The sequence below is a fragment of the Hylobates moloch genome, unplaced genomic scaffold (genome assembly GCF_009828535.3).
Source record: "Hylobates moloch isolate HMO894 unplaced genomic scaffold, HMol_V3 SCAFFOLD_3, whole genome shotgun sequence".
Lineage (NCBI taxonomy): Eukaryota > Metazoa > Chordata > Mammalia > Primates > Hylobatidae > Hylobates > Hylobates moloch.
In genome coordinates this window covers 90,416,924-90,432,741 of record NW_026652278.1, presented here as the reverse complement: position 1 = coordinate 90,432,741, position 15,818 = coordinate 90,416,924, and the positions used below count along the sequence as shown (strand labels likewise).

Genomic DNA, 15,818 nt, shown 5'->3' with positions numbered 1-15,818 from the left:
TTAGCACACGCCTGTGATCTCAGCTACTCGGGAAGCTGAGGCAGGATAATCTCTTGAACCCAGGAGGCGGAGGCTGCCGTGAGCTGAGAAAGCACCACTGCACTCCAGCCTGGGTGACAGAGCGAGACGCCATCTCAAAAAAGAAAAAAAAGAAAAAGAAAAGAAAGAAAAGAAGGAATCTATTTAGCAAGGAAAAACCTTGGGAAGTAAGTTGATCTTTAGACATGTGTGAAATAGGATACTTGAGGGTGAGGATAAAAATCAGGATATTCTAGGTTTCCTGAAGCTGTGTTCTTTCTCCACTCAACTCATCTTTCGTCAACCCAAATTTACAGGCCAAACCATTGAAGAATGACAAGTCTAACCTCTAATTACCATGGCGGGTAGAGCGGGGAGGAGATGGTGCACTGTGCACAGAGCACCAGGAACCCGAGGGAAGTTAGGGGAGACCCAGGCCCTGAGGAGGGCCATGACCTAGTGAGGACACACAAGGGGCATTATTACAGTGTAGGCAGGGTGCCCCTGGGAGGGATGGGTGGGTGGGAGTCAGGAGAGATGTGAGCCTCCTACCAGGAAGACCATACTGAGGCCACCAGGTTGAGAGCCACCTGGCTAGGGGGCTTGTCCTGGGACAGCAGGGGCAGAGGATGGAGGTGAGCTCTGTGTGACAGGAGCCAGGCCTGAGAACGCTCAGGGAGGAGGGGGACTGAGGAGTTAGGAGTCCTGTTTGTGAAAAGCTTGCTTGGGCAGTGCACTAGCAGAGACTGCAGCCAGGAGACTTGAGAGGTCAGGGAACAGGGCACGATCTAGAGAAGGTGTGGAAATTGAGAATAGGGCCAGGCACAGTGGCTCATGCATGTAATCCCAGCACTTTGGGAGGCTGAGGTGGGAGAATCACTGGAGCCCAGCAGTTCAAGACCAACATAGTGAGATCCTGTGTCCACAAAAAGTTTAAAAATTAGCCAGGCATGGTGGTGCACACCTGTAGCCCCAGCTACTTGGGGAGGCTGAAGCGGGAGGATCACTTGAGCCCAGGAGTTTGAGGCTGCAGTGAGCTAGGATTGCACCACTGCACTCCAGCCTGGGTGACAGAGTGAGACCTTGTCTCTAGATAAATAAATAAATAAATGAAAAAAAATCACGCCTGTAATCCCAGCACTTTGGGAGGCCGAGGCAGGCGGATCAGGTCAGGAGATCGAGACCATCCTGGCTAACATGGTGAAACACCGTCCCTACTAAAAATACAAAAAATCAGCTGGGCGTAGTGGCAGGCGCCTGTAGGCCCAGCTACTCGGGAGGCTGAGGCAGGAGAATGGTGTGAACCCAGGAGGTGGAGCTTGCAGTGAGCAGAGATTGCGCCACTGCACTCCAGCCTGGGCGACAGAGCAAGACTCCATCTCAAATCTACATAGTAAAAAAAAAAAAAGAAAGATAAAAAGAAAGAAAGAAAAGAATAAATAAATGAAAAAAAAGAAAAATAAAGAAAGAAATTGAGAATAAACAAGTGGTGAATAATCCGAATGGCAGAGCCATGGGAAGGGGTGCAGGAACTGTCACAAACAGCAAGGCTGTTATTTCACCATCACTTTATGTACCACACTTGGGGTTCCTGGGAAAAGCAAGGTCCTTGCTCTTCTAGGTTCACAGCCAGGAAATCGTGCAGTGAACCCAAGTCTCCTCTGGTCACATCAACATCAAGAGCTGAACTGGGACTAGAAGTCACCGCCCCAGAGCTTTTTGCTACCAGGTGAGCCTTGACCCTGTCATTTCCCAGTGCTAAAAATTATTTCCCTTACTAGGAAAACCTTTTGTTTCTAATAAATGCTTTGTGTTTTTTAACAGGCAGTGGGTTATGGGGACTGGCAGTGGAGGAACATACCCATTGAAAATCAGACTAGGGGCCGGGCGCCGTGACTCACGTCTGTAATCCCAGCACTTTGGGAGGCCGAGGTGGGCAGATCACCTGAGGTCAGGAGTTCAAGACCAGCCTGGCTAACATGGCGAAACCCCATCTCTACAAAAAATACCAAAAAATTAGCTGGGCATGGTGGTGCATGCCTGTAATCCCACCTACTTGGGATGCTGAGGCAGGAGAATTGCTTGAACCTGGGAGGAGGAGGCTGCAGTGAGCCGAGGTCATCATTCCATTGCACTCCAGCCTGGGCAACAAGAGTGAAACTCCCTCTCAAAAAAAAGAAAAAAAGAAAAGAAAAGAAAATCAGACTAGGGCTGGGTGCAGTGTGGCTCAAACCTGTAATCCCAGAACTTCGGGAGGCCAAGGCCAGAGGATCACTTGATCCCAGGAGGCTGACGCTGCAGTGAGCCGTGATCATGCCACTACACTCCAGCCTGAGCAACACAGTGAGACGTTGTCTCTAAAAAAGAAAAAGAAAATAAAACTAACACTTTGGTTTCCTCAGCGATGTTTGCTTAGGAAGTGGCCTGAATTTTACACTTTTTAAAAGTCTTTTTTAGTGACACTAGGTTTGTTTTGTTTGGTTCAGTGATAGGGTCTTACTCTGTTGCCCAGGCTAGAGTGCAGTGGCATGATCTAGGCTCACTGCAACCTCCGCCTCCCAGGCTCAAGCGATTCTCCCACCTTTTTTTTTTGAGATGGAGTCTTGCTCTATCACCCAGGCTGGAGTGCAGTGGCGCGATCTCGGCTCACTGCAAGCTCTGCCTCCCGGGTTCACGCCATTCTCCTGCCTCAGCCTTTCCGAGTAGCTGGGACTACAGGCGTCCGCCACCACGCCCAGCTAATTTTTTGGTATTTTTTTTAGTAGAGACGGGGTTTCACCATGGTCTCGATCTCCTGACCTCGTGATCCGCCCGCCTCGGCCTCCCAAAGTGCTGGGATTACAAGCGTGAGCCACCGCGCCCAGCCTTTGATTCTCCCACCTTAACCCAAACAGTTGCATGCCACCACTCCTGGCTAATTTTTTTTGAAATTTAGTAGAGATGAGGGAGGCAGGTCTTAACATGTTGCCCAGGCTGGTCTCGAACTCCTGAACTCAAGCAATCCAGCTGTCTCGGCCTCCCAAAGTGCTGAGGTTACAGGTGTGAGGCACTGCTCCCTGCCAACACTAGGTTTTTGATGCCTTATACTGAGACTAATGTTGAGTTGTAGAGGTTTTATATTAATATTAACCACTAAGCATGGGCTGGACTAATAATTTTGGTCTAAAATGATGGTATTCATCTATTTTGCAAGCAATGAAGCAACGGCTTTTTTGTGTATGTATAAAACTTCAGTGGAGATTTCAGAAAATCCCTAAATGTAAGACTGTGTAGATTGTTTATGTTGTTTAAGACCTTAAAAAAATAACTAGAATGATAGAGAATGAGTCTTGGTCACATTTTATTTCTCAACTGCAAGTTGACTTATTTGGTATTTGAATCTTTAAACCTGAAAGCAAGAAAATTACTTCTAGTTAGTTACAAACAAAATAGCCCAAGGCACTGCTCTATTCTAGAATGTTCTGCAGAAAGTGTGGTTTAGGATTTATAACAATGATGAAGAGAATAGCAAGATAGAATGGCTGACCTCTTCCTGCTTCACCTTGTACAGTAGGGAGTCCTCGCAGAAAAAAACAACCTTGCAGCTTTGAAAAAGATCTGGGATCTAAAGTGAGACGGAGCGCGGTGGCTCACACCTGTAATCACAGCACTTTGGGAGACTGAGGGAGGGAGACTGCTTGAGGTCAGGAGTTTGAGACAAGCCTGGCCAACATGGTGAAACCCTGTCTGTACTAAAAATACAAAAATTAGCCGGGTGTGGCCGGGCGCAGTGGCTCACGCCTGTAATCCCAGCACTTTAGGAGGCCAAGGCAGGTGCATCACAAGGTCAGGAGATCGAGACCATCCTGGCTAACGTGGTGAAACCCCGTCTCTACTAAAAATACAAAAAATTAGCCAGGCATGGTGGCGGAAGCCTGTAGTCCCAGCTGCTGGGGAGGCTGAGGCAGGAGAGTGGCGTGAACCCGGGAGGCGGAGCTTGCAGTGAGCCAAGATCGTGCCACTGCACTCCAGCCTCGGTGACAGAGTAAGACTCCGTCTCAAAAAAAAAAAAAAAATTAGTCGGGTGTGGTGGTGGGCTCCTGTAATCCCAGCTACCTGGGAGGCTGAGGCAGGAGAATCGCTTGAACCCGGAGGTCAGAGGTTGCAGTGAGTCAAGATCGCACCACTGCACTCCAGCCTGGGCAATAGAACGAGACTCTGTCTCAATAAATAAATAAATAATAAAGTGAAGGACAGAATGAAGCCGTGAAAATCAAGAGTCATGAGGGCATTATTTCTCAAAATATGGTGGTCCATGTATCCTCAGAGTCAGAATCTTCTGAGATGTTTACTGTAAATACATATCCCTGGGTCTCATTCTAGAACTGCCGGGTGAAAATCTTTGGAAGAGAAGTTTGAGAACCTGTTAAACAAGCTCTCCAGGTAATTCTGTGCACGTTCAGTCTGAGAACTGCTGCATCTGAAGAGGTAAGCCCAGACTGCTGTCAAGGTCAATTCTGCCTCTTCCTGACACTCTGTCATTTCCATGACCACTTGATGAGAAGTACTGCACTTAGCTTTTTCACACTTCTCAAAGTAACAGATTTATGTGTATTCGTAAGGTTCCTTTTCAGTAAGTGAAAATACATTTGGGAAGATTCAGGGCTTTGCATTCATGTTCACATCTAACACTTGATTGAGACAATTGCTCTGATCTTGGGGGGATGTTCAACTTCAGGCTATGTTTTCTCAAAATCACGTATTGATTGATGGATGGATTTTTAAGGTGAATGTCATCTCAAGATTTTATTAAAGTATGGAACTCTTCATGAATTTGCATGTCGTCCTTGCCCAGGGGCCATGCTAATCTTCTCTGTATCATTCCCATTCAAATTCGAATATTTAACTGGACGCTTATAAAGAAAAATAAATGTTCACCTTAGAGTTGTGACTTAAGACTATTTTTTGGTCAGGTGCAGTAGCTCACACCTGAAATCTCAGCACTTTGGGAGGTGGAGGCAGGAGGATTGCTTTAGCTGGGGAGCTTGAGACCAGCCCAGGCAATATAGTGAAACCACATCTCGACAAAAATAAATAAAGGCTATTTTAAATATAATGTTACATACATATGAGCAAGTATAATATTAAATTCCTTAGTGTTATCGGTGTCTGAATCCAATACAAAATGTACAAATGAAATGCAAACAAAACTATAAAACTAATAAAAATTAAAATTGGCAGCACCGCTGAGACAGATGGTGTTGTTTGCTGAAACTAAATTGCTCATATTAGGTTTATAGTAGTAGAAAGATGTAGCTTCAGGTCCACTTTTATTCTTCATTAAAGTAACATGACTGCAGAAAAGGTTTTGTTTGCTAAATGGGAATAATTAGACTTCATACTTAACCAAACTTTCCCTAGCAAGCAATCCTTCAATGTCACTTTTTTTTTTTTTTTGATATGGGATCTCGCTCTGTCATGCAGGCTGGAAGACCGTGGTACAATCACAGCTCACTGCAGCCTTGATCTCATGGGCTTAAGAGATCCTCCCGCCTCAACCTCTTGAGTAGCTGGGACTACAGGCACGAGCCACCACCACTCCTGGTTAATTTTTGTACTTTTTGTAGAGATGGAGTTTCACTATGTTGCCCAGGCTGGTCTTGAACTCCTGGGTGCAAGTGATCTGCCTGCTTCGGCGGCGCAAACTGCTAGGATTACGGGCGTCAGCCACTGTGCCCAGCCTTCAACACAAGTTTTAATGAAATTTTTCTGCAACTTTCAGACACCTACAGCCCTCTAGAGGAGGGGCTTTTCTATTTTCTGCAAAGAACAAGATAGTAAATATTTATAGGCTTTGTAGGCTAACAGGCAAATTAAGGTATTATATAGGTACTTACACAACAAGGAAATGTCTTTTTCACACAAATAAGATACTGCTGGACACTGATATCAATCACAGCATAAGATTTTAATTGTCTATATTCATTGCTTGAGGGCATTTATAGAATTTTATTATATTCTTTATTTGATGTTTGCCTTTTAACACATTACTACACTGCAGATTAATCATTTCCCCTCGAAGGTTATGTAGAGGCTCGTCAACAGCACAATTAAATGGGTTTTGAAATCCGAGAATATCCTGGCCGGGTGCCGTGGCTCACACCTGTGATCCCAGCAGTTTGGGAGGCCGAGGCGGGCAGATCACGAAGTCAGGAGATTGAGGCCAAACTGGCTAACATGGTGAAACCCTGTCTCTACTAAAAATACAAAAAAATTAGCCGGGCGTGGTGGCTGGCGCCTGTAGTCCCAGTTACTCGGGAGGCTGAGGCAGGAGAATGGCGTGAACCTGGGAAGTGGAGCTTGCAGTGAGCCGAGATTGTGCCACTGCACTCCAGCCTGGGTGACAGAGCGAGACTCCGTCTCAAAAAAACTTAAAAAAAAATGAGAATATCCTTTGCACTTGCATTGAGGTATGAAAAATATTGCTGGAACAGTATTGGAAAATATATTCTCTGCAAATTTGTACCGGATGGCGATCTTGCTTCTTGTTTTAATTTTTGACAGCAGAGGGAGTAAATAAAGCGGCTCGATACTACTTATGGTTCCAACCACATTGTTGTCATCTAAATGACTTTATTGAATAGCAGTTTTGTATACACCCTCTGTTTTGTCTTGTAGTTTGAGGCTTAATTCATTAAGAAACATTAACAAGTCTGCAGCAGAAGCTACTTTCCAAAGCCATTCAGAATTGTAGTGGTCACGGAAAGTCCTCATTTAGAAAAATTTGAATCTTAACTATGAGGTTAAAAAAATATTCCATATAATTTTACCACTACAAAACCATAGAATTGCTGTGTGATAGGGCAAATGAGGATATTTGCTTCTATTTATGACAAAAATTCACGGGATTGAACATTATTAAGTCTGTGAGAACAAATGAAATTCACTGTTGACACTATTGGCTGAATAACACATGATAGAGTCAAATATTTTTCACATATGTACCTGTTGATGACTAGTACAATGAATACAAAGAAGTCTTCCAACACCTTGAATTTTAAAAAAACTTTGTAAATTTGTTAAACTAGGCCTTTGTCTTCTCCACGTAGTTTTTTTTGGGATAGGATCTCACTCTGTCATCTAGGCTGGAGTGCAGTTGTGTTATCACAGCTTACTATAGCATCCAGCTCCTGGGCTCAAGCGAGCCCCCTACCCTAGCCTCCTGTGTAGCTGTGACTACAGGCATGCACCAGCATGCTCACTAATTTTTGTATTTTTTTGTAGAGATGGTTGGGCGGTGGTCTCTCTTTGTTGCCTAGGCTGGTCTTGAACTCCTGACTTTAAGCCATCCTCCCACCTTGATTTCCTAAAGCATTGGGATTACAGGCATGAGCCACCACACCTGATTTTTATCACTATCCATTTTAACACATCTTAGTAGATTCCCCATGAGATTGTACTGAATTGGTGTTTTCTCGAGTTCTCTGAAAATATTCTCAATTATATTTGTTCAATGTAGACCATTCATCATAGAGGCTAACATTCACTGAGTTCAAACCAGGCATTGACTCCTTGAATAAACAACAACTGAATACTGTTAGAAATATCTGTTGAATCATTAGAAGCCAAGAAAAATCACTCAAAATCATTTGCGTTGTTTTAAAATTGGCTATTGATGTTGCTCTCAATATCCTCAACTGTTTGAGCAACTGTGTTTTTTTTTTTTTTGAGACGGTGTCTCTCTCTGTCGCCCATGCTGGAGTGCAGTGGCGTGATCTCGGCTCACTGCAACCTCCGCCTCCCAGGTTCACGCCATTCTCCTGCCTCAGCCTCCCGAGTAGCTGGGATTACGGATGCCCACCACCACGCCCAGCTAATTTTTTGTATTTTTAGTAGAGACGGGGTTTCACTGTGTTAGCCGGGATGGTCTCGATCTCCTGACCTTGTGATCCTCCCGCCTCGGCCTCCCAAAGTGCTGCGATTACAGGCATGAACCACCGTGCCCGGCCTTGAGTGACTGTTTTTTACCCAAAAGTGAATAGTCTTAAACTAGTTTATTTTCTCTGGACACATTTCTTTGGCTTCTGAAATTAAATATGATTTAATTAATTCACCATCAGTAAATGTGTTTGGTTGCCTAACAAATGAGCCATTTGGAAATTTATTTTGGCTGCAGCTTCATTTTTATTTTCTATTTTAGTGAAAAAAATTATGCTGTAATGAGATATTCTTTCTGAAATTTCCTAATTTTTCTGAGCGGTTGCTTTCCTGTGAGTTGAGAATGTTGTGATGAATGCTTAGTCTGGTAATGCTGACCTACTATATGTCACTTTTTTCTTTAGCACATAATTCCTTGTCATCTAATTTGATGATAAAATAATTAGGCTGGGTGCAGTGACTCATGCCTGTAGTCTCAGCACTTTGGGAGGCCAGTGGATTGCTTGAGCCCAGGAGTTCAAGACCAGCCTGGACAACATGGCAAGACCCTGTCTCTACAAAAAAATACAAAAATTAGCCAGACGTGGTGGCCTGAGCCTGTAGTCCCAGCTACTTGGGAGGTTGATGTGGGAGGATCACCTGAGCCCCCAGGGAGGTTAAGGCTGTAGTGAGCTGTGATCGTGCCACTGCACTCCAGCCTGGGGGAAAGAGTGAGACCCTGTCTAAAAAAAAAAAAAAAAAAGAAAAGAAAAGGAAAAAAAAGAAAAAAATGGTGTGTTGTTTAATTTCTATGAATTTGCCAGTTTTATTTCTGTAATTGATTTCTACCTTTATTCCGTTGTGGTCAGAGAGGATACATTGTATGATATTTTAAACAATCCACTGTTGGGTTGTGGCCTAACATAGGGTCTACCCTGGGTAACTTTCCATGTACACCTGAGAAGAGTGTGTATCCTGTTGTTGTTGGGTAGACTGTTCTATGTCTGTATATGTCTAATAGACAGTTGGTTTATTTTGTTAAATCATCTATTTCCTTACTTATCTTCTGTCTGGTTGTTCTATCCATTATTGACAGTGGGGCATTAAAGTCTACAACTGTTATCCTAGAACTGTTTATTTCTCCCTTCAATTCTATTAGTTTGTGCTTTACATATTTTGATGGTCTGTGAGGTGCATAGGTGTTTATAATTGTTTTGTTTGTTTTGAGACAGAGTCCTGCTCTGTCACCCAGTCTGGAGTGAAGTGGCACAATCTCGGCTCACTTCAACCCCCACCTCCCAGGTTCAAGCAATTCTGGGACTACAGGTGCACACCACCACGCCTGGCTAATTTCTGTATTGTTTTAATGAGATGGGGTTTTACCATATTGGTCAGGCTGGTCTCGAACTCCTGACCTCAGGTGATCCACCTGCCTCGGCTTCCCAAAGTGCTGAGATTACAGGCATGAGCCACCACACCCAGCAAATGTTTATAATTTTCAGAGAAGTTCTCTCTCTGTCACCCAGGCTGGAGTGCAGTGGCATGATTAAGGCTTACTGTGGCCTCAACCTCCTGGGCTCAAGTGATCCTCCCACCTCAGCCTCTCAAGTAGCTGGGACCACATGCATGTGCCACCATGCCTGGCTAATTTTTAAATTTTTTTGTAGAGATGGGATTTCACCATGTTGCCCATACCGGTCTTGAACTCCTGGGCTCAAGAGATTTGCCTACCTCAGCCTCCCAAAATACTGGGATTACAGGTGTGAGCCACTGCCCCCAGCCATATAATTATTATACCTTCTTGCTGTACCGAACCTTTTTATTAATCTATAATGTCTTTCTTTGTCAATTGTAACTTTAAAAAATTTAAAGTCTATTTTGTCTAATATTATTATAGCCATCCCTGGCCTATTTTACTTACTATTTGCATGGAATATCTTTTTCCATTTTTTCACTTCCAACGGATTGTGTCTTTGGATCTAATAAAAATCATCTGAAGATAGCATATAAGTGGATCAGGTGCTTTATCTATTCTGCTAATCTCTGATTTTTGATTGGAGAATTCATTTACATTTAAAGAGATCACTGATAAGGTGGGTTTTCTGTCATTTTGCTATTTTTTTCTATATGCCTTATAACTTTTTTGTCCCATGCTTCCTGCCTTACTATCTTCTGTGTTTACTTGATTTTTTATAGTGGAACATCTAAGTTAATTTCTCATTTCGTTGTGTGTATATCTACAACTATTTTCTCTGTGGTTACCATGGAGATTGCATTTAACTTCCTAAAGTTATAAAATTCTAATTTGGATTTATACCACTTTAACTTAACATACAAGGCTGGGCGGTGGCTCACGCGTGTAATTCCAACACTTTGGGGGGTCAAGGTGGCCGGATCACAAGGTCAGGAGTTCAAGACCAGCCTGGCCAGGATGGTGAAACCCCATCTCTACTAAAAATACAAAAATTAGCTGGGTGTGGTGGCGGGTGCCTGTAATCCCAGCTACTAGGGAGGCTGAGGCAGAGAACTGCTTGAACCCAGGAGGCGGAGGTTGCAGTGAGCTGAGATCATGCGCCTGAACTCCAGCCTGGGTGACAGAGAGAGACTGTGTCTCAAAAATAAAACATTAAAAAAACAAAAACAAAAATTCCGCTCCTTTATAGCTAGGTCCTCACTCCTCTTGATTGTTGGTGTCACGAAATTACATGTTTATAATGTGCTGCCCCAAGCCATAAACTAATAATTATTTTAAGTGCATTTGTGTCTTAAAAGTAAAAAACAAAATGTGGAATTACAACCCAAAGTTATAATAATACTAGCTTTTTGACTAATTTTTAAAAATGTATTAGTCTCTTAAGAGACTATCATATAGTCTATCATATAGAAAACAAAAAGTGAAGTCAAAAACCCTTGTTACAATAATACCACCTTTTATAATGGCCCATGTATTTACCTTTATTGAAATCTTTGTTTCTCCATATGGCTTCCAGTTACTGCCTAATGTCCTTACATTTCACACTGTATGACTTTCTTGAGCATTTATTGTGGGGCAGGTCTAGTGGTAATTCTCTCTTTCTTTTCTTTTCTTTTCTTTTTTCTTTTCTTTTCTTTTATTCTCCCTCCCTCCCTCTCTCCCTCCTTCCTGCCTGCCTTCCTTCCTTCCTTCCTTCCTTTCTTCCTCCCTTCCTCCCTTCCTCCCTTCCTTCCTTTCTCTTTCTTTCTTTCTCTGTCTCTCTTTCTCTCTCTCTCTCTTTCTCCCTTTCTTTTTTTCCTTTCTTTCTCTCTCTCTTTCTCTCTCTCTCTTTCTTTCTGTTTTTTTTTGAGACAGGATCTCGCTATGTTACTCAGGCTGGTCTCAGACTCCTGGGCTCAGGTGATCCTCTCACCTCAGTCTCCTGAGCAACCAGGATTGCAGGCACACACCACCACACCCGGCTGTCCCTCATTTTTTATCTGGGAATGTCTTAATTTCTCCCTCACTTTTGAATAACTGTTAAGCCAAATATAAGATTCTTGTTGTTGTTTGTTTTGTTTTCTTTTAGCACTTTGCATACCTTGGCCCACTGTCTTCTGGCCTGCAGAGTTTCTGGGAGAAATGTGCTGCCAGTCTTATTGAGAGACCCTTGTATGTGATGAACCCCTTCCCTCTTGCTGCTCTCAAGATTTTCTCTTTGTCTTTCAAAAGTCTGATTCTAATGTGTCTTGGTGTGGGTCTTTGAGTTTATCTTATCTGGAGTTTATTGAGCTTCTTGGATGTTTATATTCATATCTTTCATCAAGTTTGGGATGTTTTTCAGCCTTTACTTCTTTGAATATTCTCTTAGCTTTCCTCTTCTTCTTCTGGGATTAGAAGAATATATTAGATAATATATATGCTAGTCTACTTGATGGTGTCCCACAAGTCCCTTAGATTCTGTTTACTTTTCTTCCATCTTTTTTCCTTCTGTTCCTTAGACTCAATAATTTCCACCATCTTTTCTTTAACTTTGCTGACTCCTCCTTCTGCCTGCTCAAATCTGCCTTTGAATCCCTCTAGTGAATTTTTTATTTTATTGTGCTTTTCAGCTCTAGAATTTTTTTGTTTCTCTGGGAGGCAGAGGTTGCAGTGAGCCAAAATCATGCCACTGCACTCCAGCCTGGGCGACAGAGTGAGACTCTGTCTCTAAATAAATAAATAAAACACAGTAACTCCGGAAATCAGATTCTCAGAGTTTGCTGTTCTTTGTTATGGTTTTTGTTTATTGTTGTTGTTGTTAACAACTGCCTTTGTGACAAGAAGTCAGGTTGAGGTGGAAAGCTGATGTCTTCTGAGGCCTCTTCTGAGCCTGCGCCTTTCCCTGGGCAGGTGTGAGTACTTCCTAATTTTCCCTGTATATGCAGTTGCTTTTGACTATCCCAGACTTTAGTATCTGACTCCCAAGGGGAAAGAAAGAAAAAATGAAGGTGGGGGAAGGGCACTGGCCCTTCATTTCCAGAGGAGGAGGGTCTTGCCACAATGACAGTGGTGCAACAAAATCGTCCACGTGCTTCTTGGTGCCTCTGTAATCAAAAGCAGCAACCAGTGATTCTGATATTTGTGGAGATCCTAATAGTTGGAGGGCAGGGCTTCTTTGCCGACCCTGGCTGCTGCAGGTTGGTTCAATCTGCCTTAGAAACACATGTGGGGCGCAGTGGCTCACGCCTTTCCCAGCACTTTGGGAGGCCGAGGTGGGTGGATCATGAGGTCAGGAGTTTGAGACCAGCCTGGCCAACATAATGAAACCCTGTCTCTACTAAAAATACAAAAATAAGCTGGGTGTGGTGGCATGAGCCTGTAGTCCCAGCTACTCGGGAGGCTGAGGCAGGAGAATCGATTGAACCTGGGAGGCGGAGGTTGCAGTGAGCGGAGATTGAGCCACTGCACTCCAGCCTGGGTGACAGAGAGAGACTGTCTCAAAAAAAAAAAAAAAAAAAAAAAGGAAACACATGCACTGCTGCCTGCCGTGGGGAAGGAAAAGGGTAGCTGCTACTGCACCAAGAGCTGAAATTGACCAAAATTAACCACAATTTACCATCTAAGTCATTCTGCTGAAAGCTGCAAGTCTTCAATAGATTCCAGAGTTCTAAAATAGTTATGACAAAGAGATTCTGCCCAGGTAATTATTATCTAGATAGGGAGACCGATTCTTGGTGCTTCCTATTCGATCATCTTTCCAGAAGCCTCTGTCCAGGCCTTTGTTTGAAAGTATAGCTTTAAATCTTGTTACTTTTCCTTGGGTGGGGTTTTATTTTCAGCCTTATTTATTCACTGTGGCCTTGACTTCCTAGGGTCAAGTGATCCTGCCACCTCAGCCTCTTGAGTAGCTAGCAGTGCACCACCATGCTTGGCTGGTTTTTAAATTTTCTGTAGAGATGGGATCTCACTATGTTGCCCAAGCTGGTCTTGAACTCCTGGGCTCAAGCTTCACAAAGTGCTGAGATTATCGGCATAAACCACCACACCCAGTCCTGGTTTTTTTTTTGTTTTTTTTTGTTTTTTTTGAGACAGAGTCTTGCTCTGTCACCCAGGCTGGAGTGCAGTGGCATGATCTTGGCTCACTGCAACCTCCACCTCCTGGGTTCAAGTGACTCTCCTGCCTCAGCCTTCCAAGTAGCTGGGATTACAGACACATGCCATCATGCCTGGCTAATTATTTTTATTTATTTATTTATTTTTAGTAGAGACGAGGTTTGGCCATGTTGGCCAGGCTGGTCTCAAACTCCTGGCCTCAAATGATCCGCCTGCCTCGGCCTCCCAAAGTGCTAGGATTACAGGCTTGAGCCACTGTACCCAGGCCCAGTACTAGTTTTTTCTAATGTAGAAAAGAAAATGTGGGCTGTTCTTAAGGAAATTTTGTGCATAATCAAACAACATACTTTTTTTTTTTTTTTTTAAGGGAACCTGGGACATCCCATTGGCTCAGAAAATCACTTGCTCTTCTAACTCTTACAGCCATTTTCTATTATACTAATGTCCCAGGAAGAAAGCAGAACTACTAGGGTCAGAGAAAGCACGGCAATCTCTATGTTGGGACTGAGAATTTGATCCTGTTCATTCTTTGTCTTTCTACTTCCACCTTCAGTGCCTTTTTCTGTTCTTTTCTGGTGCTCTTTTCTCTCTTTTCTCCTCTATCCCATGCCTCTTGTGGTATCATGCTACCTCATCCTTCCTATCATGACCAAGGCATTTGATGAACTCATTCCTGCCAGCTCTTCTCAGAGTCTGAGTCAGACAGGACCACAGGGAGAAAAGACTCTTGAATCATGGGACTTACATTTGGGTTAAAGCACAGACCAAATGCTGTATGTAAGAGCCTACCTCTACAAGGCTGCCCCTGCTCCCACTATTGCACCCATCCTGCCAGGGGCCGACTGGACTGACACCATCATTCCCGTCACTCCCACCACTCCCCTCCCCTCCCAGAATTGCAATAGTATGTCAAATCTGGGACCCCGATCAGGGATCTGGGAAGTTGAGAAAGCATCCAGTTGGCCAACTAAGATATGGGTTTCACCCTAAGAAAAGAGTTTTAAATGCATGAAAATTGCCTGGGAAGCTTTAGAAGAATGTAAGTGCCTGTGCCCCACCTGAGGTCAATCAGGTCATTTGATGTGGTTTAGAATAACTGCCCAGTTAACGTTGCTAGGCAGGGCCTATCACCAGGACATAATTTCTCTTCTCTACATCCAAATCCTGACCAACACTTAATGGAAGGGACTTTTGGGACCCGTGAGTTACATTAGAAGCTGATAGTTCCATTTAAAGATCTTGGCAGTTCCTGCAAGGCTTGGTGTGTTAAGTGTGTGAACAGTGGGCTGGGTTCTGTGGCTCAAATCTATAATCCTGAAACTTGGGCAGGAAGATTGCTTGAAGCCAGAAGTTCAAAACCAGCCAGGGCAACCTTGTGAGACCTCGTCTCTACAAAAAATAAAACAATGAGCTGGGTATGGTGGTGCACACCTGTGGTCCTGGCTACATGGGAGGCCAAAGTGGGAGGATCACTTGAGCCCAGGAAGTTGAGGCCGTAGTGAGCCGTGATTGTGCTACTGCACTCCGCCTAGGTGACAGAGCAATAATCTGTCTTAAAAAAAAACAAAAGAAAACAAAACAAAACTGAATAGCTTTGGCAGGTTGAGGAAGGAGGATCGCTTGAGGTCAGCAGTTTGAGACCATCCTGGACAACGTAGAAAGACCCTGTCTCTGAAAAAAAAATTTTTTCTTTTTTTTGAGATGGAGTCTCTATCTCCAAGGCTGGAGTGCAGCCTGGTGCACTCTCAGCTCACAGCAACCTCTGCCTCCTGGGTTCAAGCTATTTTCCTGCCTCAGCTTCCCAAGCAGCTGAGTGAGATTACAGGCGTGTGCTAACACGCCTGGCTAATTTTTGTATTTTTAGTAGAGACAGGGTTTTGCCATGTTGGCCAGGCTGGTCTCAAACTCCTGACCTCAGGTGATCCGCCCACCTTGGCCTCCCAAAGTGCTGGGATTACAGGCATGAGCCACCACACCTGGCCTACAAAAAATTTAAAAAATTAACCAGGCTTGGTGGCTCATGCCTGTAGTCGTAGCTACTCAGGAGGCTGAAGCAGGAGGATTGCTTGATCCCAGCAGGTCGAGGCTACAGTGAGCCACCATGATGCTGTTGTACTCCAGCTTGGGTGACAAAGGGAGACCCAATCTCTAAAAAAGATTAACAGAATATAGATAACTGAATAGGCCAGGCACGGTGGCTCATGCCTGTAATCCCAGAACTTTGGGAGGCCAATGCAGGCAGATCACCTGAGGTCAGGAGTTCAAGACAAGCCTGGCCAAAATGGCAAAACCCTGTCTCTACTAAAAATACAAAAATTAGCCAAGCATGGTGGTGCGTGCCTGTAATCCCAGCTAC

General features: G+C 43.9%; 1 protein-coding gene and 1 pseudogene across 4 annotated transcripts in view; one reads left to right on the top strand and one right to left on the bottom strand.

Moving 5' to 3' along the window:
• Positions 1 to 528: 528 nt before the first annotated feature.
• Positions 529 to 15,818, top strand: part of CCNY (cyclin Y) — a 309,167-nt gene continuing 293,877 nt past the window's right edge. The window contains exons 1-3 of one of the 4 annotated variants that reach the window (XM_058436535.1): positions 529 to 653; positions 1,640 to 1,747; positions 4,381 to 4,485. The gene's annotated coding sequence lies outside the window, so the exon portion shown is untranslated. The remainder of the gene's footprint in view (positions 654 to 1,639; positions 1,748 to 4,380; positions 4,486 to 15,818) is intronic. The other 3 variants (XM_058436536.1, XM_058436542.1, XM_058436537.1) reach the window with 3 other exon arrangements.
• On the bottom strand, positions 4,808 to 4,902 carry LOC116466128 (U6 spliceosomal RNA; annotated as a pseudogene).